The sequence below is a fragment of the Galleria mellonella genome, unplaced genomic scaffold (assembly GCF_026898425.1).
Source record: "Galleria mellonella isolate WM207_F2 unplaced genomic scaffold, CSIRO_AGI_GalMel_v1 utg905, whole genome shotgun sequence".
Lineage (NCBI taxonomy): Eukaryota > Metazoa > Arthropoda > Insecta > Lepidoptera > Pyralidae > Galleria > Galleria mellonella.
Window position 1 is genome coordinate 1,882,656 of NW_026442174.1, and position 26,492 is coordinate 1,909,147.

General features: G+C 32.7%; 1 protein-coding gene across 3 annotated transcripts in view; it reads left to right on the forward strand.

Annotated features, from left to right (window-relative positions):
* LOC113510775 (protein CEPU-1-like) overlaps nucleotides 1-26,492 on the forward strand; it is a 210,703-nt gene that overhangs the window by 32,470 nt on the left and 151,741 nt on the right. Inside the window, exon 1 of one of the 3 annotated variants that reach the window (XM_052902491.1) lies at nucleotides 10,825-11,069. The exons of the other annotated variants lie outside the window; for them this stretch is intronic. The gene's annotated coding sequence lies outside the window, so the exon portion shown is untranslated. Of the gene's footprint in view, nucleotides 1-10,824; nucleotides 11,070-26,492 lie in introns of those variants that run through there. 3 annotated transcript variants of the gene reach the window in all.

A 26,492-nucleotide genomic window follows, 5' to 3' on the forward strand; every position in this document is an offset into this window, starting at 1 on the left:
ATCAATAAATCAATCAGTTTATAAGTATATCCTATCAGATAAAACAAAAATTTATCAAATCGGTTTAGAACTGACGGAGTTATAAGGTCACAAACAAAAAAAAAAAATATAAGACAATTGACAACCAACTTTTTTTAAGTAGAAAATAATTTCGAGAAGACAACGTTTCGAAATTATTTTGTAAATATTGGCTTTTAAAGAGTACTATTCTTTTCGACCGACTTCAAAAAAAAGTTGGTTTACGGACTACCAAACCGTTATTACAACGCTTTACTTATATAGGTACCTGTATTTCAATTTTATGTTGATAAACATTTTAGTACAAATAAAGAATATATTTGAACAAAGCTAGAATTCCTGTAACAACTTTATCTTATCTTCTCTCATGAGAGTAATTCCAGTTTGAATTTTTCCAAGCGAAAAGCTTCGAGAAATACATGATTATTTTCGCCTTTTACATTCCTTTAACTTTAGAACGATTAAATTTATTCGTTGTATATAGAATGCTTTTAATCGGGAAGATAAAAAGGTATCGGGTGCAATTTCACGTAGAACAATAATATTATAAACATATGTATATAACATATATATGTTAAAAAAACAAAAGGGCCTCTTATAATACTGTCACAATTCTGCTTATCTTTGAAATTTTTGTTATTCAAATATAAATATGTAGGTACTTAAATTTTTATAAAAACTATATTTTGTATGGTACATCTCTCGTGCATTATATATTAGAGGTAACGGACGCAGTTTATGTTGCTCTTCTTATTACAATAAAATAAATGCAAGTTGTACAAAAATCTTACTATGTTCAATTTTTGTACACATTTTAAATTTAATTTCGCTAAATTTACAAATATACAAAATTGGAAATACAATACTTTTTGCAAAGATTTTTGTGGTCTCTTTTTGCAAAGATTGGATTGACAATATCTAAAAATTTATCAAAACTAATTATGAAGCATTGGCAGAACAAAAGTTATATTATAAGAAGTAATCATTCTAATTATATATAAACATATTAAAAATTCTACAAAACACAATCACGCAAGTTTCCAAAAAGTCTTCCAAAAATAAATTATCAAATTTTATTAAACTTATATAATATTCTAAGAAAATATTCCATCAAGTCCGCCCAAATGTTAGACGAGTCTAACTTTTTAATACAAATTGCAAATATAATAATCTCATTCTTAGGTACTCCAATATATTTAATCACATTCTCTCACTTGTTTAAAATTTGCGCTTTATCTGGCGGACGCGGTCCTCGGGGCTCGCGAATTTCGATTAAACCTTCAAAGGTTTCTGGTACATTTATTCGAGAAAGTTAGTTTCGGAACGAGTTCCGAAGTTTATCGCCGGCCCCTACTAAGTGTTTGTTAATTGGTTGTGACACGATTTAGAAGTAAAAGCTGCAGCTAATGAGATTACAAAATGTGCCATGAGATAATGTTACGTTAAAATACAGAGTTTCGGGGTGTAGGCTAAGACCTCTGTTTCTACACTAATTGGTTTGAACATACCTACACAATATTTTAATAAGTTGTACACTTGTTTATTAATTATAATAATACTAATATTTATTCTTTACTTTGTTCTTATTTATCTCAAATACTACCAACCTATACAACAATGTTCATTACAATTGCTTAAGTATAGATAGGTATTTAGAGGAAGTAATAAAACAAAATTTTCATCAACTTCCCAAAAGGATGGTTAAATTTACTCAATTTGTCTATTTTTTGAACTCATTGTAGTATAAAATCTACTACTTACACTGTGGAGTTATATTAAGTGATTACGTCACTAATTTTGAATTAATTTTTACAATTCATTTTGCTATTGATGGGATTTACTTCCATGGAGGCCCTACATTCATTTTATGACGATTGAAACTGCCTTTTTTAACAATAACTACTTGTTGCAAAGCTAAATACTATGCAGTGTAGTTATTGGAGTACAAATTTAATGTTGTGTTATGTATTATTTATATTATTAATGTATTGATTTGTATTCTGTTTTATTTACATGGCTATAAATATATAAAAATGAGTTTGTAGTATCTACACTTCCATACAAAAGTAGCTGTTAAACATTATCATTGAAAATCTCAACGTTAATCCCGTAGTAGGGGCCCGTCAAGAAGTTTCAACCCTCCGTGCTTAGGGGCGAGTCAGTCCCGCCAGAGGGATACGTGACGCATTTAAATCTTTAAGACATCGATTAGGTGTTGCCAGTTGTTTGGTTAAGATCAGCCGGGATAAAGACCGTCTCAGGAGTGAAAAATTTTGTCAATATTGATTCGACTCGCGACGGTGTTAAGTCAACGAGTTTATTTTCCGTTTGTATCTTTTTTTTATTCAATTAGGCCCTTTTATGAATTATAAATGGATCGCATGATTGCATGGCTGTATTTCAGTTAGAAGGGTGAAATTTTAGTGAAAAGGCAGTGAAATTTCTAAACACGATGACATAATATTTCTCAGTGTCAGTACTAGTATTTCATATACATAATAACCAGATCTGATTACAATATATTTATTTGTTTCAAGCTCGCCTATATTCCGATCTTATTGCAAGTTATGGGCACGATCTTTTTTTATAACATAGGGGGCAAACGAGTTTACGGCTCACCAAATGGTAAGTGATTACAGCCGCCCATAGGCACTTACAACATCAGAGAAATTATAAGTGTATTTTCTTGAAGGTTTGTTTTTTATACAACTTAGAATGGCAAACAAGCTGACGGCCCACCTGATGGAAAGTGGTAACCGTTGCTTATAGACATGAGCAGTACCATGGACATAACAGAGTATACCGTTTCGCCCATGATACCCCCCATGCGTTGCCATTCCTGAGAGCTCAGATGTTATTCCTCTGTACCTTGTAAATTCACGCCATATCCCGCCCTTTAAACCGAAACACAGCCATGCAAACACAACTATTTCACGGTAGAAACACGAATGGGACAGAGGTACCCACGCAATCGACTTTTGTACAAAGTCTCCCTGTGGTAAGGTTTAAATTATATAATCTAAAGTTTAAACCTTCAAGATGTCTATATAGATAGAGTGTCTCCATACAAATGTTTCGACAAAAGCGGGTAAACTTTTTCATACAATTTTATGTGATAAAAAGTCATGTCATTCCTTTATAACTTCTATATTTATTTTGTCTCATATTATCTGCATTTTTATAATGCATAAAAACTCATTTTATTTATTAAATATTACGTCAAAATACACTGTATGTGAATATGCTTGATTAATTATTTAATACTCGAGGTATACCAGAGACTTAACAGTATTTTTGAAGTAGTAGGTACTTTTGAAGTCGACTTTTTTATGAATGAAAGTGAAATCAAAATACCATTTGTGGTATTAAGTTACGTTGGTAAGACATCAATGAGAGATAACAGATATGAATGAGGTCATGACAATTGCTTATCGAGACGAATTCATAAAGGATTAATCACTATGATTTCAAGTAAACACCGCTTGAAAGTTGACTTTAAATACTATACTTTAAGTGTCGAATTCACTGATTTTAACAATTATAGTTACTAACAATTCTTTCTTCTTTCAAAACAAGTTAAAAAAATTCCATGTCCTCTACCGCTAACTAGAATCTTAGCTATTTGCAATAAAATCTTTGTAAAAACAGCATGTATTTTGGTGACTAAAATTCAGTCGTGGTTTTACAGCGGCCTTTTTATAAATCTCAGGTAACGAGGGGACGGTCAGCAAAGCCTAAAATAATGGCCACGTTCAAACTTTAACACCATTCGCGAAGCTAGAAATACTCGGATATGACTGTTCTTAGATTTTTTTTTAAATCATTTTATCATTTTTACGTGAAGTCGCTAACGAGTTGATTAAAATTGCCAAATTAAATTCCTTTAAAAAATCAATATAAGTTTTTACAATTTAATTTTTTCTGAGAATTTTCAATTTGGAATCATGTGTTTAGACGTGTTTAGAAGAAAATTTTGATTCGCAATAAGTAATTTTTTTTTATTGGAGATGCCAATTTTAATTGTCGCTAAACCAGTATGGATAGAATTTGAAACTAAATATTACTTATTTATAAAAAAAAAATCAAATGAATTAAGAATCTTTTTCAAATCAAAGCAAATCTTTATTGTTATGTTAGTAGGTAAGTGGTCTTCTTTTGTAAGTCGTTTAAATATTCTAAACTTTACGTAATAAAGAATGGGAAATGAGGCGTTTATGACCTGTATATTTTGTTTCAAAAATGGAAGTATTTTTTTTTTTTTATATTGTTTAGAATGGCAAACAAGCTGACGGCCCATTTGATAAAAAGTAGTAACCGTCGCCTATAGACTTGAGCAGTATCATCTGATAGAAAGTGGACGCCTACAGATACGTGTGGTACAGATAGATAGATAGATATAGATATCGCGGAATACACTGTGATGCTCGTGGTACTCCTCATACGTCACTATTCCTGCTGATGAAGATGTTATGCTGCTTTACGGCTGAAACACGGATGGGAAAGAGGTATCTAAGCAGACAAATTTTGTATTAACTCTCTCTATGGTGAAAATCTTATTAACTGCAAAAATAATTAACAGAATCAGTTCAGAATTGGTGACGTAATCACGTAAAATAGCTACAAAAAGTACAGACAAATTGAGAAACTTTTTCTTTTGAAGTCGCTTAAAAATGTAAAATACCAGAAGGAGACTTTGTACAAAAGTCGTTTGCTTGGGTTCCTCTGTCCCATTCGTGTTTCTACCGTGAAGCAGTTGTATTTGCATGGCTGTGTTTCGGTTTGAAGGCATGAATATGGCATTGAATTTACACGGTACAGAGGAATAACACCCGAGTTCTTAGGAATAGCAACGCATGGAGGTATCATGGGCGAAACAGTATGCTCTGTTATGTCCATGGTACTACTCATGTCTATGGGCGATGTTCACGACTTTCCATCAGGTGGGCCGTCAGCTTGTTTGCCATTCTAAATTGCATAAAAAAAAGAAATATTTACATACTTTTTGCATAACTGCACTCCGTTATAATAATAATAATAATAGATCTCAATATACCATCGACAACATACAACGTACAGTATACAATCACTGCGAATTCAAACAGGGCTCTATCTGCCTAGAATACACATCAGGGATCTAGGTCCGTGCCATCAGTTTTGGTTTAAACCACACACAATTTTCTTATATTACATGTATCAACATGTACTTCTACAGTTAAATTTCCATTGACTAATGTCAATAGAAGTCAATATATAATCTCATGGTAAATTTAAGTTTAGACTCATTCGAATTATAATATCATGGACAGTTAACTTATATACTTTGGTTTAATTTGATATTAAATAGAAAAATTACACGTTTTTTAATTAACACTCACTACTATTTTTGCAAGGCAGGAAATAACTAATTAGTTCATTAGTTCTACATAATTTAAGACTTTGTGAAAAAAAGTGACTAATCTTGATTAAATTAATTTGGAATGAAGATGGAAATAAATCCTATCCTCATCTCAGCCTTTATCTGTCCATTGCTGAACATAGGTTTCCCTATAGACTGCCATAAACTGCTATGATCTACATATATCTTTAAATTTGCAAAAAGAATTTTCACGATATATAGCATCAACGAAGATATCGATTTTGTTTTAGAAATTCAAAGAGTTTAATTATTTTTATGATCGTTACCTCGTCATTAATATGTATATTTTATTTATTTTAAAATAAGAATAATCATCATTAATCATCATTCGTCAATATTACTATTGACATGTGAGAAATTGCTAGTTTTTTTGAGATGTAAAATTTACGCTTTAACTTTGGTACTGTAAATTAATAATAAATTAATTCAAGATAAATAAACTGTTAAAGTTTTGATGTTAAGAAAATAGTTTAATCGATACATAACATCTTGTTATGGTTCAAGTTAACTGTAGTTTAGTAGATTGATATTGCGGCCCTAACACTGTATTACAGATCATCCTTACTAAGTTGAAACTATAGACAACCGAATCCACCAATAGCGTATCTCATTCCTATATCCATGTTTAGCAGGTGTAACAAAGAGATTCGTTAGTGAACTAAAGTCGAGTTTGCCATTCGAGACCATTTTGAAATCTGTACGTGAATGGTCCTATCGTCTGCTTTTTGCTGACCTGTCTCTGCAGGTTTATTTACTCTAAAATTAATGTTTTATCGATCCAATTGTTCACATAAATTTTGTAATAAAATTAACCAATTTTGATTAATCATTTTATATAGTGTGGCACTTAGTAATTCTTACTAATATTATAAAAGTAAAAGTGAGTTTATTTGTTAGTTTGTTACCTTACAGCGGCTTAACGACTTAATCGATCATTATGAAATTTGGTATAAACGTATACTATATGGGATGGAGAAGAATATAAAAGCACATTCCGGACAGGCGGACGAAGTCGCGGGTAAAAGCTAGTTATTATATTTATATTATTAAAAATAGAATTCCTTTGTGGATTTCGACATATACTAACCAAGGAAAATGTTTGTCCTTGGTTTTATTGGCAGAACTATAACAAGAAAATTGATAGTAAAGTTTCTTTCTGGTTTTTATAATATTATTTATGACTAGCGGCCCGTCCCGGCGTCGCACGTGTGGACATTTTTAACATTTCCCTTCACTGCTCTGGTTGGTATAGATACAAGTATAGAGCCTTTAAACAAGTGGCAAGCGAATTCGTCAATGGAATCGACATCGCTAGCGAGCTCGTGAGATAGAATGAGATAGCAACGCCGGGTGACTCATTCCAACTCACGGACTGGGGAAAATCGTTAGTGATGGAAATTGAGAATCCCATTGTCAGTAATATACCCAACCAGTTCGACCTCCTCGCGGTTCCCCCTGGAAACTATCATGGTTGATTCCTGATTAATTCGTCATGATGGGCTAACTGGCCTGTTTTCAATCTTCTCTATCACCCTTCACTGGAGCTCCGCCAGCGTATTCCGTTAGCGCAGGTGGAACTACCATTCCATTTTCACCCATAAAAAAAAAAACTCACGGACTCACTAGCGATGATGATTTCATCGACGAATTCGCTTGCCACTTGTCTAGAGGGCCAGTTGTGTTTTCGTTCCAAAAATTTTAATTAATCTTTTAAACGCAACTTAAAATGGCTAACAATCTGACGGGCCACTTGATGGAAAGTGGTTTTTAATTAACGATAAACTAGAAGTAACTTGCCTGCGTTAAGAGGATACGTTGATGGGGTACTAGTGAGGGAAAAAGCTAGGTCAGTTAGCCCATGATGAATACACGCTTGGAATTCAGCACGATGGTGTTCAGAGAGGATTATGGGGAGGTCGACCTGACAGAGTATATTGCTAGCAATGGCACTTGTATTTCGCATTACTAACAATCCTTTTTCCGGCAGAAACTCTTTTGGAATTTTTTGGTTATTCTTATGATTTTTTTCTGATACTCTGTTAATTAATACTAACTCTAGTTTCTAAGGATGAAAACTATTACCAATAGTGTAAAAATTACTAAAACTGAAAAAATGTTTTATTAACTTCTGAGCATTATTATTGACAATGTTCCTGTAGTTTTCAATCGTATTTGTTTGTTTAATTTTGTTTATATTTGTTTAATTTAGTATTGTCTAATTTTGTGTTTCGTTTACTTGTATTTTATTTCGTGCAAATTCTAGTGACTAACAAATTACTATTTAAGTATTATAATTATGTATTTTTTTAGCTGTTTGTTTGCCTTAAATAAATAAATAAAAACTACAACTATTTATATATAGATGGCACCCTCTACCATCTTATATAACTAAGTGAGCAACTAGACAGGGAATTTTTAAATTCCCACGGGAAAAGGATTTACTTCGCCCACATGGGTACATGTGGGCGAAGTTAAGGAAAATAGCTGTATGAAAAGACATTTGATTGAGTGACAGCCAAAAACCTTGGTATTAGAAACGTGATATAAAACTTTATTATTTCCTTCGGTTTTGCTCATATGAATTATAATAATCGGAGGACCGACGACCGATGGGAAAGAAAGGTGCTTGAGTGACGACCCTATATGGACAAACGTAGTGTAGGACGACTCCTACTAGATGTATTGGCGACTTTAAATGCATTGCAGGGAGTTAGTGGATGTAGATGGCTCAGGATCGTTCCTTATGGCAGTCTATGGGGGAGGCTTATGTTCAGCAGTGGACTGTCAGCAGCTGAGATGATAATTACTCTGTGTTAGTCCAGTACATAGTCCATCTATGAAACAAATTTCAATCATATCTATTCAGCTATTGAAGCATGATCGAGTAATAAATATTCAAATATATTATATATATATATATATATATATATATATATATATATATATATATATATATATATATATATATATATATATATATATATATATATATACTTAATTGCACTAAAACATACATCTGGCATCATGGCATAGGAAGTAGTGAGTGGGCAGTAGTAGTGCTAAATAGAAATTAAAATAAATATATACATAAATTATAAATTATTAAAGATTATGTCCCAAAAAACCCGACCTCAAATATGACAAAACCAGTTATTTTGGTCTAAAAATTAAATTTTTTATAGAACCAATCTGTAAGTATATTATTTTAAATAAAAAAAAAGAATTTTTATTTCGGTGTAACAGGAATACAATTTAAACATCTTTACAAGCTTTTTTTTTATAGCAATGAGGTGACAAACGAGCATACGGATCACCTGATGGTAAACGGTTACCATAGTCTATTATAATATCAGCTGTCCACTGAATATAGCCTTCCTCGTGGGGGTTTAGTCCGTAGTTGCCACGTTTAGCAGGCGGGTTGGCAACCGCAGTTTGGCTTTTGGTGGTGTTCTTACCATAGCCTATGTTGCTGACCTTGAAGAAACCTCATTACCTTTTTTTGAAGAAACCCAAGCTGTAATCTTTGGGAAAAACCTTGACAGAAAACTTTCTTATTTATAATATTTGTAACATAATATCCACAAGAAACGTCTACAGGCAAACTTTTTCAATGTACGTTACTTCAACATACCTACTAAACTTGAAATCGGCAAGTACTTAAATCGTTAACGTCCCAAGGGTATCCACCTTATCCCAAAAGTTAGGGAGTCATATTTATCTGTTAATCTTTTACCTTTAAAGTTTGATAAATTGAAACAATCTTATAAGAGATAGAGAAGAATTTAAATTACTAGGATCATAGGCATTTAGTAATGAAAATATTTAGCCTTTTTTATGTTACTTAAAATGGCAAATAAGCTAATTGGACACACGATGTAAAGTAATAACCGTTGCCTATAGGCATGAACAAGTAAGTAGGTATAGAAAGTTGAGTTTTTTAAGCGTCCACATTATTATTGTATATAGTTATTTCAATATTATCATCATCATCATCATCATCATATCAGCCCTTAATGGTCCCCTGCTGATTATAAGTCTCCCCCTTGGGGGGTTTTGCTAGTAGTTGCCATGCCTTGCAGGCGGATAGGCAACCGCATTTAGGCTTTAGAAATCTTTTAAGAGGGACGCTGCTGCCCTCTTTCATCTTTCGCCCTCCCTTAGTCTCCTTTTATGACATCTATGGTAAAACCCCCCAATAGGGGAAGGCTTATGTTCAGCAGTGGACAGTTACGGCTGATACGGTATGGTACGATATGGGGATCGAACCAGCGACCGAAGATAAAACGATGTGTCCACCCACTAGACTATCAAAGTCGTTGAGTCTGTTAAAATAATAGCTTTTTATAAAAAAAAAACCTTTAAAAGGTTAAGTAAATATGACATTTTGCGTAAATATAAACCGTTTTTGTACGGATTTAGTCACTGATTACAGAGTATTGTAATTTTATACGGGATAGTTTTTTATACGTTATCAGAACTTGGTATTTTAATACATTACGGCATTTTCTGTATAACGTGACAATATAAAAAAGAAATATTTTATAAATTACATATACACTAGCTTTTGCCCGCGGATTCGCTCGCTTATAGTATTTGATTTCTCGCAGAAATTACTTTTTCGCTTAGTGGTCACATTTTGATCAAAAGTCTAAAATTAAAGTTTTGTACTTATAGCTTTCAATTATTACATAACTCCTATATAAAATTTACACCCATATTTCTATTTTTCGGTATTTGAATTATATTCAAAACCAATAAACATATTAATTTTTTAAAACAAGATCATAAATCTAAAACTTCAAGTGTCTAACTTCTACAAAGTAATGACGAAATTCCATACAAACTTTCAACCCCCGTTTCACTCCCTTAGGAGCTGAATTTACAAAATTCCGTTCTTATTCTACGTCTACGCTATATAAAGAACTAATTATCAGTAAAATTTCAAATTTCTAGATTCAGTGTTTTCGGCTGTGCGTTATATATGGGTTAGTTACTCAGCATAATTTTTGTATACACAGATATAATAAATGTTAAAAGTCTTCCTAACGACGCTTCATTTCTTACAATCTGTCGAGCCGTTTTACCTATATGTTGTATTTTAAATCTTAATATACACATATGTACATAAATAACCCGGAAATATATTAACATCATTTTTATAATATTCGGATAAAGTATATAAATTCTCATTTCCTAAAAAATCAATAGATGGCGTTACTGGTATGCACAATCAATTCTTTACTTCAAAACTCTATATATTTATTAACAATCACCAATAACTACAATTCAAACTTTAAAAATAAAGTTACAAACATACGTAATAATATATTAAAAACAAAACATGCAGCTCTCGTTAGCTGTGAATGTTTCAAACAGTCTGCTACGACCCTTCGTAGCGTCGATACGAGTCTACGAAGGCTGTACGCGGTTTTACGTCAAAAACGCCGGTTTTAATATAAACATACATATTATATTATTAATAATTAATAGAATTGCAATACCATTTTATGTATAGCATATAAAATATTATATATATATGGTATAAATTGCCGAAGAATAGTGATAATTTTATTGTGGTATTTGTGATTTGTGGTTACAATAACGGTTTACGTTTATTAAACCGTATATATTGAAGGTAAGTTCCTGTTTCCTGTCAAATAATATAACAATAAACATACAAATAACTAACATTATTTATTATTGAAGCACTTGAATAAGTAAACTGTAATTACATTCACCAACCTATTGTACCTACAATAAAATAAAAAGCTTTGGATTTAATTTTGATAAATGAGTTCTAGATTAGTCTGTAAGTCCATGAATGAGTAATAAAGTCGTCGAATAATATAATAATTAACTTTTAAATACAATGTACGTTATATTTTTGTGGTACAATTGATATTATTAATAGAGAAGTGGAGCGTTGCGTTGTAAATTGTTAATATGTCTTATCGCTACGTAGAGTTGCTATATTATTTATAAAAGACTCGATAAACGGATTTAATCTATATTAGTAAGTGCTTTCCCTTTCTCTCGTATTAAAAATTAGTTTGTATGAGTGAGATAGAACATTTCCTTGTTAAAATATAATTATTATATACTTTTATTTGATGTATTCTATTTATGAATTTAAAATGTTTTAAACTGTACAACTGACCGTTGCAATAATGATTACGCAAAATACAATATGTTTGTTTTTTTTTCAGTGTTGCTTTTTATTCTCAATCGATTCCAAAAAAGGGAGGTACTTAATTCGGTTGCTTTTTTATGTTTGTTAACCTCATAACTTCGTCAGTTGTAATCTGATGTGAAAAAATATTTCTTTATTTGAAAGGATATGCTTACTGATTGGTCCCATAGAAAGTTTATCAAAATCAGTAGTTTAGTTTTTAAATCAACCGGTTTAGCCACAACTGTATTTTTTTTTTATTTTATGAAACACAATCTTTCATTGGTGCATATAAATAGTTAGGACAGTACAGTTTTTATATTAAGTTTTACCAGAGGGAGACTTTGTACAAAAGTCGTTTACTTAGCCAGCTCTGTTCCATTCGTGTTTTTACTGTGAAGCAGTTGTTTGTACCGCGATTCAGTTTGAATGGTGGGATATGGTAGTGAATTTACAGGGTACAGAAGAATAACAGCTGAGTCCTCAGGAATGGCAACGCATGGGGGGTATCATGGGCGAAACAATATACTCTGTTATGTTCATAGTATTGTTCATGTCTATAGGCGACGGTTACCACTTTCCATCAGGTGCACCGCTAGCTTGTTTGCCATTTTAAGTTACATAAAAAAATGAATTATCTTTTTTCTGATTTTAGAAGTTGTTAATTTAATTTTCTATTAATGTTATTTTTTAATAGAAAATTTTTTACAGGGTAAATTCATATAATACAGCACTATGGTTATTTTGTTTGTCTGTCTATCTCGTAAGGAAACGTAATAAAGCTTATATTCCACTAGGTTACATTTATACCGGGGAAATGAGAATAGTGGTAAAGTTTTGCGCGCTCCCCTTGGGTATATATACCTACGCATTGCATTGCCTCTTTCTACCGTGAAATAGAAGTATGTTTTTTATTCTATTTTGCTCTGGAAGGGGGAGAGTACTAGTGTATTCGAAATCAGTTGATTCTAGAGACATTGTCATTATTAAGGTCATACATATTTTTTGGCATAGCAGTAGTTATTGTTAATAAATGATAATGGAATGGTATACTTGCCTGCGTTATCGGTATGTACTGGCGGGGCACCAATGAGGGATGATAGGTGAGAATGAAAAGGCAGGTCAGTTAGCCTATCGTGATGAATACACCTTTAATTTAGCACGATGGTTTCCAGGGGAGGACCATGTGGGGGATGACCTGACAGGGTATATAGCTTGCATTGGGACTGGTGGTCTGCATTACTAACAATTCCTTCCCCCAGCAGTAGTAGTAAGTGATATTCATAAATCAATTTTAACTACTGAAGTATTTCAGTGGTATTTCGCGGCTCACCTTTGGTCACAACAGAATATCAGTGTTTTGCTCTTTTAAGGGCAAAGCAAAAAGCTGAGTTGTGGCCATTTTGTATTACTGTGGCACACGCATGAAGAAAAAAAATTGTTACTAATTTTATGCATTCTGATTTTGTTTTTGTTATTTTTTTTATTTTTTTACATGTATCTTTTTTATCTTTTTTCCTTTGCATTTGTGTCTTTTGCTGTTTGTGTGCTGTAAGTAATGCAAATACACTATTTATCTATCTATCTATTTTTTATCGGTGTCTTTCTAATTGGGAATATAGTATAAAAGAAAGAGACAAAATAGTTAAATAGCTAAAATAGGTTTGCGAGAGGTTTGGCAATTTTATGAATAAGAGGAATACTTTACTATTATCCACGCTGATCAGACGGCATGGTGTGGGATTTTATTTCGAGTTTTTCTTAGAACAGATATGCATACAATCTATGATCCCAGGCTCACAAGCGGTATCGAACCCTTGAGTCTTAGGAGAGATTTTGCCTCACTCTGCGTGTTCTACCGCCTGTACAATGGATTGTGCTCAGAGGAATTGTTCAATATGATGCCCACAGCCACTTTCTAACATCGTACGGCTCGCCATCGACAGGGAGTTCATCCTCATGTCCTACAGCCTCAATGGTCGCGTGCTGCGCGGTTTTAGAGATGTTTCCTCCTACGAACACTCAGGTTGTGGAATAAGCTCCCTGCCGAGGTTTTCCCAAGAGACTACAGCATGGGGTTCTTCAAAAGGGGGGTAAAGAGGTTTCTTCAGGGTCGGCAACGCACATGTAATACCCCTGGTATTGCAGGTGTTCATAGGCTACGGTAACCACTTACCATCAGGTGAGCCGTATGCTTGTTTGCCATCTCAGTTGTATAAAAAAAATAAAAGTTGAGTGAAATACTAAGCTAGTTAACGTATTAAAATATTTATGTAAATATCGAAATAGATGATACAGTCTATTTTAATAGAACATAATAAAAAATGTAAACAACAAACACTTTTTTATGAAACTTAGAAATGCAAGCAAGCTAACTGTCGCTTATAGACAAGAACAGCACCATGGACGTCGCAGGATATTTTGTGACAACCATGGTATGAGACTTTCTCATAGTATATTCCTTTTTAAAAGGCCGGCAGCACACCTGCAATGCCGCTGGTGTTGTGGGTGATCATGGGCGGCGGTAGTCGCTTACCATCAGGTGAGCCGCATGCTCGTTTGCCCCCTGTGTTGTAAAAAAAAAATTGCTATTCTTGAGGGCTAAGATATTACGAGTATGTTTCCGTACCTTATAATTTCACTACCATATCTTGCCCTTGAAACCAAAACATAGTCACGCAAAAGATAGCTGCTTCATGCAGAAACACAAAGGGAACAGGGATTCCCATACAGACGACTTTTGTACAAAGTTTTTTTTTTATTTTTTATTCAACTTGATTGGCAAACAAGCTGACGGCTCACCTGATGGAAAGCGGTAACCGTCGCCTATAGACATGAGCAGTACCATGGACATAACAGAGTATACTGTTTCGCCCACGATACCCCTCATGCGTTGCCTCAAGTTAGTATCGTGGAATTTAAATTTAAGTTTCATTGAAACTATGGGAAAGGATCGGAGAAATAAACAAAATTATGTATCCAATACTTTGGTTAAATAATAGGCATTAGTGTACCTACATCATTAGTCATATAGAAAAACTGAATATATATAAATTGTTGCTTTACTGATGGATGTTCAATTAAATAAAAAAATTGGGGAAATATTAATTTGTAATTGAAAAATAATAAGATTATGAGCTTTATAACCCCTCATGCGTTGCCATTCCTGAGGACCCAGGTGCTATTCCTCTGTACCCAGTAAATTCACGCCATATCCCACCCTTCAAACCGAAACACAGCCATGCAAAGTCTCCAACAAGTATCTGATCTATAGTATATATAGTAGTACCACTCAAGACTCGATTCATTTATTGAACGTTTTGATTTGTTATTTAATACTTTACTTGTGTTTGTACGATAATTTCGAGAGAACTTGTTTATTTTTTCTTTAAGTTCTTTGGAAACAGATTACATTATCTTAATGCGATTGAATGACGCAGCACGCACACAGTTACGTATGTATTGTTCTGTTCACTTTGCCTTTTCTTACTAATGGTGGGTGATATTTATATATTACCCACCTTTAGTATCTATATATTTTAGTTATAATATTTACATACTGATCTAATATCGAATATGTTAAAAGTCTGTTATTCAAAAAATAATATTGGATAATAGACTTTTAACACATTCGAAATTGATATCTGACCTGATGGGCGATATCGAAATGGGCGATATCGAGATGGAAATGGGTTTTTTCTGCCATCAATGTCGAGAGAAACTCAATATGTAGATCGGTATCTATGTTACTTATGCCTACTTCTTACGATATTTTGAGAAGAAAATGAGCGGTGACATATTACATTATGATTCCATCACCACAGGATAATTATTGTCCAAATCTTTATAGCTTATTCTAATATTCTGTATCTAATATTCTGACTAAATCTATTCAGAACACACACACACACACACACACACACACACACACACACACACACACACACACACACACACACACACACACACACACACACACACACACACACACACACACACACACACACGCGCGCGCGCGCGCGCACGCACGCACGCACGCACGCACACACGCACGCACACTCACAAACACACACACAGATATATATGACTATTTGGACTTCTGGTGGATACATACAGTTCTATCGTAGTATAAAAATGTTTCTTACTAGCAGTTGTCTAACAGATAGATATTGTAAAAATCGTCAATCTTACGGGACCACTCATAGACCGTCTAATAAATTGAAATACAAATATACTGAATATTTAAAATAGTTTTATTTTAATCTTTCAAATTACTGTTTCCTTGTCGCTTATCTTATTTATTATTCAAATAATTACAGAATATCAAATAAGACACCTATATTTTTTTGTATAATACTGTTCAAGAACCGTTATAATGATTATTATAAAACTTTCGCCGAGAAAATGTTACAAAACTCGTCAACTTTTTATATTTAACTTTTTCATGTCAACTAAAAGTTGAACAAGACTTTTTAATCAAATCTCAATGAAAGAGCTTTATATTATTTGAATGTATATATGTAACGATTGTAGATATAACTGTTAAAATGTCTCTAAAGCCTAGCTGCAGTTGTCAACCTTTTTTTTTTATACAACTCAGAATGGCAAACAAGCTGACGGCCCACCTGATGTAAAGTGGTAACCGTCGCCTATAGACATGAGCAGTACCATGGACATAATAAACTGAAACACAGCCATGCAAACACAACTGCTTCACGGTTAAAACACGAATGGGAGAGAGATACCCAAGCAATCGACTTTTGTACAAAGTCCACCATTTTTTTTTTTTTTTATACAACTTAGAATGGCAAACAAGCTGACGGCCCACCTGATGGAAAGTGGTAACCGTCGCCTATAGACATGAGCAGTACCATGGACATAATAGAGTATACTGTTTCGCCCATGATACCCCCCATGCGTTGCCATTCCTGAGGATTCAGGTGTTATTCCTCTGTACCCAGTAAATTCACGCCATATCCCACCCTTCAAACCGAAACACAATTAACTGCTTCACGGTTGAAACACAAATGGGAGAGAGATATCCAAGCAATCGACTTTTGTACAAAATCTCCCTCTGAACCTGCCTGCCAAGCGTGGCAAATACTGCCAAAACCTCTCTTATGGAGGAGGCCTGTGTTCAGCAGTGAACACTTCACATGATGGTGATATGATATATGATGATGTATAATTTTTTTTTTCACTAAAATATCGTATAATTATAATATCATTTTTATATGTTCAGTTTTTATTTAAAATTTAAATAATGTTTATAAGTAGTAATTATGTATTTTTTATGTATTATTATATGTAATTATTTCAGTAAGTTAATATAATTATGTTACATATTTTTCACCACATCTGCCCTTCATACGCTTTCCATTTTTACCCAGTTGTTAGCTGGTAGAGAATGACATATGGCATTAAGCCCTCCACTTGTAAATAATTTTATTGTGCAATAAAGATAAATAAATAAATAAGTATTTAATCATGTACTGATATTTAAATATGTATAAGATTTACCTATCATACTGTATGCAGTTATATCTGGCCTTGCAACTTGGCATGATATTAATCCGTTTGTATTGATGTCGTTAGATGTTTTGTTGTAAAGCCGTCTTGTCCATCTAATAAATAAATAACGAATGGTCTATAAGAAGCTAAATAAATAAATAAATATACTGGTAAATTTATTACTCTAATGTACTAACTATTTCGAGACAAATATTAAATTTCACTAATTAAATGTGGATTGATCAGTCATTGGAAGGTAGTAAAAAAAAAACATGGCAAGACTGTATCAGATAAGTAAGTATTCGATTTCGTAGTCAGAATAAAAGTTACTAAATATCAAATTTGAAATATTTATAAATAACATTTACTGCTAGTCAAAAGGTACGTTGTCCAACCCTCTATAAACTAAACTGAGTTTATAGTGTCTTTATGTAAGAAGCATCTAGAAGTTTGATCATTCAAACTTCCGACCCTGAAGAAACCTCTTTACCCCCATTTTGAAGAACCCCATACTGTAGGCTCTTGGGAAAACCTCGGATCTGTTTATTTCAAAAAGAAAGTTAAAGCACCCTGGTCATTCAGCTTATCTATCTATCTTTCCTATTTAAGAGCTGCGCTCTTGTCGGTGGAGCTCTTGCCACTCACTACGATTTTCAGCGAGTCTCTTCACCTCTTGATACGACACGACACAAATTCCTTCCTTGATCTGCCTGATGTAACTATGTCTCGGTCTCCCTCTTCCCTTTCTTCCTTCTATCTTACCTTCTATTATAATGTTCATAAGTTCGTCGTATCGTATCAAGTGTCCCAACATTTTTCCAGCTTATGTGTGTCGTAATAACTTTATTCAATTTTTTTTTTTTCATTTGAATTATTTGATTTTTTGTGTAATAGTAATAGCCATAGATTACATAATTTTGTGTGACATATCTAAGGCTACAGCGACAGTTAGCGACAGTTAAAAAAAATTACAATCAATTTATAAGACCAAAAATTATTTGCCTTTGAAATTATTTTTCTTTTTGGCTTTTTTACGGGTTATTCAAGGATCAGTTGAAAAACTTGTTCTCTCTTTAACAGTTTTTTATTAAAACAAATAAAAAAAAATATCTCTTGCTTATTTTATAGTTATTCATTATTCAATGAACGGACTAAATATTATTTCCGTTGTGCAATTTAAAATGCTTAATTTTATGGCTGAATCATGCCGTAAATGTTCGGATCACTCCCATTTCATTAGCGCGTCCGACAAAAGGAAATTTTCACAATTCCACTAGAGCTTTTCAGCTTTTGTATTATTAGCTTTTATAAATAAATAATAGAAATTTTAATGTATAATCTGCTTTTTTTATAATTTACATCTTGTATTGTTTCAGTAAACAATATTGGCATGTCTATTTATCGACCAATTTCCGAATGGTTCTTAGTTCGATTATATTTATGTTCGTTACCTAATAACTTCGTCGGTTCTAAACCGATTTGGAAAATTCTTTTTTATCTGAAAGAATACATTTAGACAGATGATCTTTATTACCAGTTTAAAAAAAAAACAATAATAAAAAGAAAAAAAAAATAATTTGTGCTGGTAGTAGTAGTTTGAGGAGCCGCCTCAGCTGTTGCTATATATGTACACCTCCAGCGTGATATATATATATATATATATATATATATATATATATACATAATTATATATATATATTATATATATATATATATATATATATATATATATATATATATATATATATATATATATATATATATAAGATTAAAAAATGGCATTTTAAGATATTCAAATATGACAAATCATCATTATCTTGTCAGCCCTTAACTGTCCATTGCTAAACATAAGTTTCCCCGTTGGGGAGTTTTGCCAGTAGTTGCTACGCTTGACAAGCGGATTGGCAAACGCAGTCAGGCTTTAGACATATTTTAAGAGGAACGCTGCTTCTCATCCCTCGCCCTCCCTTGTCGGCTCTTACGACATCCACGGGATAGGAAAGGTTGGCCTATTCTATGCCGGGATCACACGACCATATGACAATATGGCAAATATAAAGACATTTATTATAGCCAATAAAATATATTCCAACTAAATATATAAATATAGGTACGACTTCAATCCTGTATGGAGTAGTCAGAGGTACTAGTTCTACTATTACTATATGATGAATGTAAAACTTCAAATAATGATAATAGTTATATTAATTGTTACATTTTTATCATACCAGAGGGAGACTTTGTACAAAAGTCGATTGCATGGCTACCTCTGTCCCATTTGTATTTCTACCGTGAAGCAGCTGTGTTTGCATGGCTGTGTTTTGGTTAGAAGGGTGGGATATAGCGTGAATTTACAGGGTACAGAGGAATAACGTCTGAGTCCTCAGGAATGGCAATGCATGGGGGGTATCATGGGCGAAACAGTATACTCATGTCTATAGGCGACGGTTACCACTTTCCATCAGGTGGGCCGTCACTTGTTTGCCATTTTAAGTTGTATAAAAAAAAGCTTATTTCGCTTAGCAGGCAGATTGGCAACTATAATTAGGCTTTGGTAATGTTTTAAGAGAGAAGCTACTGGGATCACACTTCCAGTAATGTCTCAGTATAGAATAGAACATCTCTTCCTTTCTAATGGGTATCGTAAGACTAAGGTAACTTAACGGTAGAGATGGGTAGTAGCTTCCCTCTAAACATCTCTAAGAGCTTAAGATTGTCATTCTACCTGCCAAACGTGGCAACTACAGGCAAACTCCCCTTATGGGGAGCCAATAAATAATAATTGAGTGTAGTGTACCGGGCCATCTCACTATATACTTGTACTAATAAAGAGTAAATTATTAGTTTGTCAGTTTCTCAATAGAATTACCATGGAACTCTCTCGAAGATCTAACGCCAATATCTACTGAACACTTCAAATATATCTGAAGCAGTGAAGCATCTTATCCGCTTTCATACAAGTTAGTCAGTTGCTTGTGGTCCATTGTTGGCCGTTTTGTTAGGGTACACTGCACAATTACTATTGTCCCTCAGATATTCGCTGTATTATGACTTATCGAGGATTGATAAAGGCATTCACTGTATTTTCTGTGAATATATTTTTCTATCAGATCCTATTCCTTCTATATTTAAGTGTAAAATTTGTAAATTCTCGACAGAAACATTCTTGTATATTATCAAATTTGATTACTAATAACGTATAAAATAATTTCGACTTTCAAAATTTAAGTTTTTTATAATTTAATGCAAAAGATGAGGGGTGAGATAGTAGAAAAATATTTACGGGTAGATTTATGTGCATCAATTTCTAAGAGTAGCATCTTCAACCGATTTTAAAAAGTGGGAGGTTCTGAATTCAGTGGTTATTTTTTCATGTTTGTTACTATAATTATATTTCCGTCATATAGTTATAATTTCGTCAGTTATAAACCGATTTGTATTTTTTTTTATATTGTATAGTATTATATAGTTAGTACATATAAATTTCAGATGAGAATAAGCATTTTGTTTCATACTTTTTAGGGAGTGATTTTCTAATAATCGGCTTTTAGTTTTTGAACTTACATTTTTTATCTAGTTATTGCTATGCGTTAGTACTAGTACGTTATCAGGGGTGAACGACCCCCACCTCGTTAATTTTACCACTGACAAGAAGAAGGCAATACCAAATTTTACTCATTCATTACAATTTCTCGACGACAAAGCTAGCGAAAACTCAATTATTCACCAACCTTTGATCAAATCAAGTTATTCACGAACTCGTGTAAGCATATAACATGTTTTCGATGGAGAATTATGTTTATTTTTATTCGTTAAACTAACACAATAGTTTGGTCAATTAAAGTGACAAATGTATTTTGAAGATGAAAATCGTCTGAATTTATTAACCCTTATAGTTGTGCTGTAGCGATAGACCAATGTTTTCTTTTTCATATAGAATATTATTGAGGCTTGTTATAACAGGAATTAGCAGATTTGTTACTAGTTATACACTAGCCATTATAGTTTATTTCCAGCACATTTATAATGCTCGAAGAACCAATAATCGATAGGGAAGAAAAGTGTTTGATTGGAAACATTGTATAAACGTAAGTGTAGGACGATTCCCTAATAGATTTTGTGTCTACCTTGAATGTATTGCAGGGAATCAATGGATACAGGTAGTTCAGCACCGCTTCTCATGGTAGTCTATGGGGAAAGCTTATATTCAGCAGTAACGGTTCAAGTGATGATAAAGATGATGATGATGATGCAATAATAATGAACTATGTATATTTTTTTATAGTTGTGATAATATTAGTATAAAGAACTAAAGTGGAAAAATATCATAATTATAAAGGATCCGACATAGCCAATTGGCTACGGAATCCTAAACTACTCTCAAATAAAATAAAAAATAAGCACATACGGTCGCCTCTCACATTTTACTTTCAATTTTGTGTAAAATTCCGTACCTGGATGATTTTTCTGCGAGTGTACATTTAGTGAAAATATTCCGCAAGAAAATATAAAGATCTGATTAAAATGTTGACTTAGGAGCCACAAATGGATGCCAAGGGGCCTCTCTGAGTATTTTCATTTGCTGAAATTAGGACTGTTCACAGAAAAACCTCCCTTGATGTAATTACTCTATTGGAATGAAAGGGACCCTTAGACCCTTAGGTTTTCCGTTGTTGAATGATGTATTTTGTCATACTCTTTGGAGTGATGCTTAGAAATCTTTTAAAATCCCATATGGTTTTGCGAGAGTGGATTACTCGCCTTTGTATAGAATACATGTATGGTGAAAGGAAATTAAGATTTGTGTTCATGTTTTTTGAAATGGTATAAATTTTGCTTGTATCTTTTTCTACTGTATATATTTTTCATGCCTTATTAGAATACAAATGGAATTTTTCATTTTATCAATTTGTAAGACATTGTTTCGTATCGCTGTTCGGTTTTGAAAGCTCGGTAGGTTCCGCGATCTCAATTTCGAAAATTAGCATAACATAAATTCACTTAGAATTTATAATATAAAATTTATTTACATATTATTTTGCTTTGAAGAAAGGTTTCTAGAGTGACGACCCCTTACGGGTAAACGCAGTATAGGAGGACCCCCCACTAGATGAAGTGACGACCTCAAATGCATTTGTAGGCAGTGAGTGGATGCGGGTGGATCAGGACCGTTTCTTATGGCAGTTTATGGGGTAGGCCTATCTCTAGCAGTGGACAGATAATAGCTGAAATGATGATTACTGATTATTTTGTTTTAAGTATTTTTCAGATGAAACGAATTGTTGATCTGATAAAATAAGATAATAATATAGTTCATAGCGCAGTCAATTAAAATATCCTGAGCACACGAGTGAATCCTAAGACTAAATACTTGCTGTATTTCCTGGTTTTGCTCTTATTATAATCAGTATATAATGTATTCTATGTGCTAAGTTGAGATATAACTTACTCGTGTAGCAAATTTCTTCTAAATATATTCGGTTACGAACACTGACTATTTGCTTTTGCAATAGCATATGCTGGTGGTCACTCTATTCTACCAAATTTGAATTTAAAAATGAATCTGTATTATTGTAAACATATATAATATTTATTTGAAAAGAATACGAGCTGAGTTACTTGTCAGTTTTTCTTATTTCGAAATCATTCCGAACTGACGGTAGATTTGACATATCATAAGTCTTTTTTTTTATACAACTTAGAATGGGAAACAAGTTGACGGCCTACCTGATGGAAAGTGGTAACCGTCGCCTATAGACATAAGCAGTACCATGGACATAACAGAGTATACTGTTTCGCCCATGATACCCCCCATGCGTTGCCATTCCTGAGGACTCAGGTGTTATTTCTCTGTACCCAGTAAATTCACGCCATATCCCACCCTTCAAACCGAAACACAGTCATGCAAACATAACTGTTTCACGGTTGAAACACGAATGGGACAGAGGTACCCAAGTAATCGACTTTTGTACAAAGTCTCCCTCTCTAATAGATCTACATGAATAAAGATATTTTGAATTGAATTGAATTCAGTAGATTCATATAAGCTTAAACGTTTATAATATTGATAGAATGTGCATATGGTTGGTAGAAAAAACATTGTCAACAGATTTCTTTTTATAAAGCAGTTTAATAGATTTACGCCATTTTAAAATATTGGCACGACATCTATCGTTGTGTATAGCCGAGCACTATCATTTGCATTTAGTCCCACGCGTGCAATTATTTCCTTTAATGGACTATATGTCAACCTACAATGATTACAATTGGATTGTTTGTACATTTATACACGATTTTAAATTATATTCAAATATCTGTATTTATGGCCATGCGGTCCCGGTGTAGAATAGGCTATCCCTTTCTTTCCTGTGGGTGTTGTAAGAGGTGAATAAGGGAGCTTAATGTTCGATGCACGGGCAGTAGCGTTCCTCTCTAAGCATCATCAAGGCCTGCGGTTATCAACTCACCTGTCAAACGTGGAAACTACTAAAACCCACCAATAGGGGAAGGCCTATGTTCAGCAGTGGACAGTTAACGGCTGATATGATATTAATATGTGGCCTGTATGTATTAACTGGGCAATATGTGAAACATAAATTTAAATTATAAACTTTGCCCATAATATTAATTAAAATACAAATACATATATTTGCCTCTTTATCTTGCCTTTATGTTATGTGTGTGTACATACATCCATACATATGTATATATATATATATATATATATATATATATATATATATATATATATGTATATATATATATATATATATATATATATATATATATATATATATATATATATATATATATATTATAATATATGTAAAATAGTGATAAGTGTATAAGAGTTTTCATTCATTCATATTTATTTGTTATAATTCAATTAAGCTACACTTTAAAGCATAAAGATACTTCTAGATCAATAGAAATACTGATTGTAATTTACCGCGATTCAAATCGCTTGGGATTTCGTGAAATCTCGACTGAGTGATTTTACAGTCGACAGCTCGAATTAACGAAATAATTTAATGTTGAACATTCATAACGTAATCATTGGCACGACAGATTGCGAGAGCTATTCACAATCCCGCGGGATAATTGTTGGATTAGTGCTAATCTCACTTATATTTTTCAATCGACTTACGAAAAGGAGCAGCTTCACAATACGGTGGGTTTTATGTTAGCTTTTAGTTAGTAAGGTATCCCCACAACTCTCACAATTTAATCTATAAGGTTATTATTATATTTTCAGATTGGTTCTACAGAAATTGTATAAAAATCGGTTTAGTATTTTAATTTTGAAGTCAAAATAATTAGTTTTGCCACGACTAAAGTCAGTTTATTTTCTGTGTAACGCAAATTATTTATTATTTAATAATTTACGATTAAATAACAATATATTTTTCACTCAATTCAATTATTTGTCACAATGATGATGAAATATATAAACACCTATATTTATTATTGCTGTGCTCAAAATATATTCAATCAATTTTAAGAAAAAAGAGGTATTCAATTCGATTGCATTTTTTTTTAATGTTTGTTATTTAATAACTCTGTTAGTTGGTAAACCGTTTTGAAAAAAATATTTTGTCATCTGAAAGGTTTCAATTTTATCAAAATCGGTTCAGTGGTTTAGTTTTCAGATAAAAATAACTGGTTACATTTAAAGTCGGCTTTGGGACACAATTTTTAATTATGTTTTCAATTGTTTCTCGAGTGTACAGCGTACGTTCTCACAATTTTATACTTATGAGCCGCCATGTTTTATCGTCTCGTTTAATAAAAAATTAATAATGCAAAAGGATACAGAGCTTAATAAGGATAAAGATTGGAGTATAACTTTTAGTTGGCCAACAGGCTCCCATTAAGCTGATACCAGCTTAAATACTTACATACTAGACAGCATCTCCTACAAGCAGTGTTCGAATTTAATACCGATTAATATTGAAGCTGTGGATTTTATAATATGCATTCGAAGTATGTTTTTATTAGTCTTCTTCTATATACATGAATGAAAATTAAATTTCCTTTTTACTAGAATTAATTTAATCTGAAATAATTAGAAATATTAATAAATTAATAATAATGTCAGTATTAAATGTAATAGTATGATATTGCATATTACTACATTTTTGCCTTTTTTATACCACTAAAGTGGCAAACAAGCATACAGTCCATCTGATGGTAAGCGGTTACCGTAGCCTATGAACGTCTGCAATACCAGAGGCATTACGCGCGCGTTGCCAACCCTGAAGAAACCACTTATCCCTGTTTTGAAGAAGTTTAGCTTTTTTTAGTTTTTATTATAATATTTTTTTATGAATGATTGATAATTATACTTGAATTGAAATAAATTATTTATTACTGTAATTATTATTATTAAAAAAAAACATAATTTAAGAGAAATTATATAATAAAAATGTTTTTAAGTCTTATAATAGTAAAATATAGCGTACTAAAAATATAAGTTTATTTTTAAATTTATATCTATTTTGGTAGAACATTTTCTGTCGTATGTAGACCTATATATGTTGTAGATATGTCTTACACCAAAAAATATACCTACGCCTGTTCATAAATCTAACGTTGCAATCTCTAACATGGCTGGCAAGCGTGGAGATTACAGCTACATCCGCCTACGTAAGAGGCTACGTACTATAGTGCATGTATATATGACGCGCAATAATAAGAACAAGTTGTATTTACTCGTATACTAGTTTTTACCCGCAACTTCATCTGTATGATCGGGATATGTTCACTGACGGGGATAGCTACCTATTTATCTTATCCTTCTCTATCCCATATAGCATGTATATATCAAATGTCATGGTGATTGATTAAATTGTTAAAGCATTAAAAGGTAACAAACAAACGAACAAACAAACAAGCAAACTCTCTTTACATTCTATTAACTTTTTACATTCGGACCGATTAATGTAAAAAGTTTTGCATTTACAATCATAAATACCAAAGGACGGATTGATGTATGTGTGTTACTCTTTCACGCAAAAACTACTAAACGAATTTGAAGAAAATTTGGATAGTGAATAAGCTATATCCCAACTTAGCACATATAATAAATTATATATTGATTCTCGTGGGTAAAACCGTGAGATATATCTAGTTTGTAATATTAAAGTCATATATATAAAATAATAATTGTACAAATTTGTTTATTTGTATAAGCTCTTAGTACCTTAACGGCCTGACCAATCAGTATGAAATTTGATGTACAGTATATATTATATGGGATGGCGAAGCATATAGGCTACTTTTAGTCTCGGCCAATATAAATATATGGTTCACGTGGACAGGGCCGTGCCTGGGTATATGGCCGCCTGCGTGCCAGTCTGTATGGCCGCCCCCAGGATA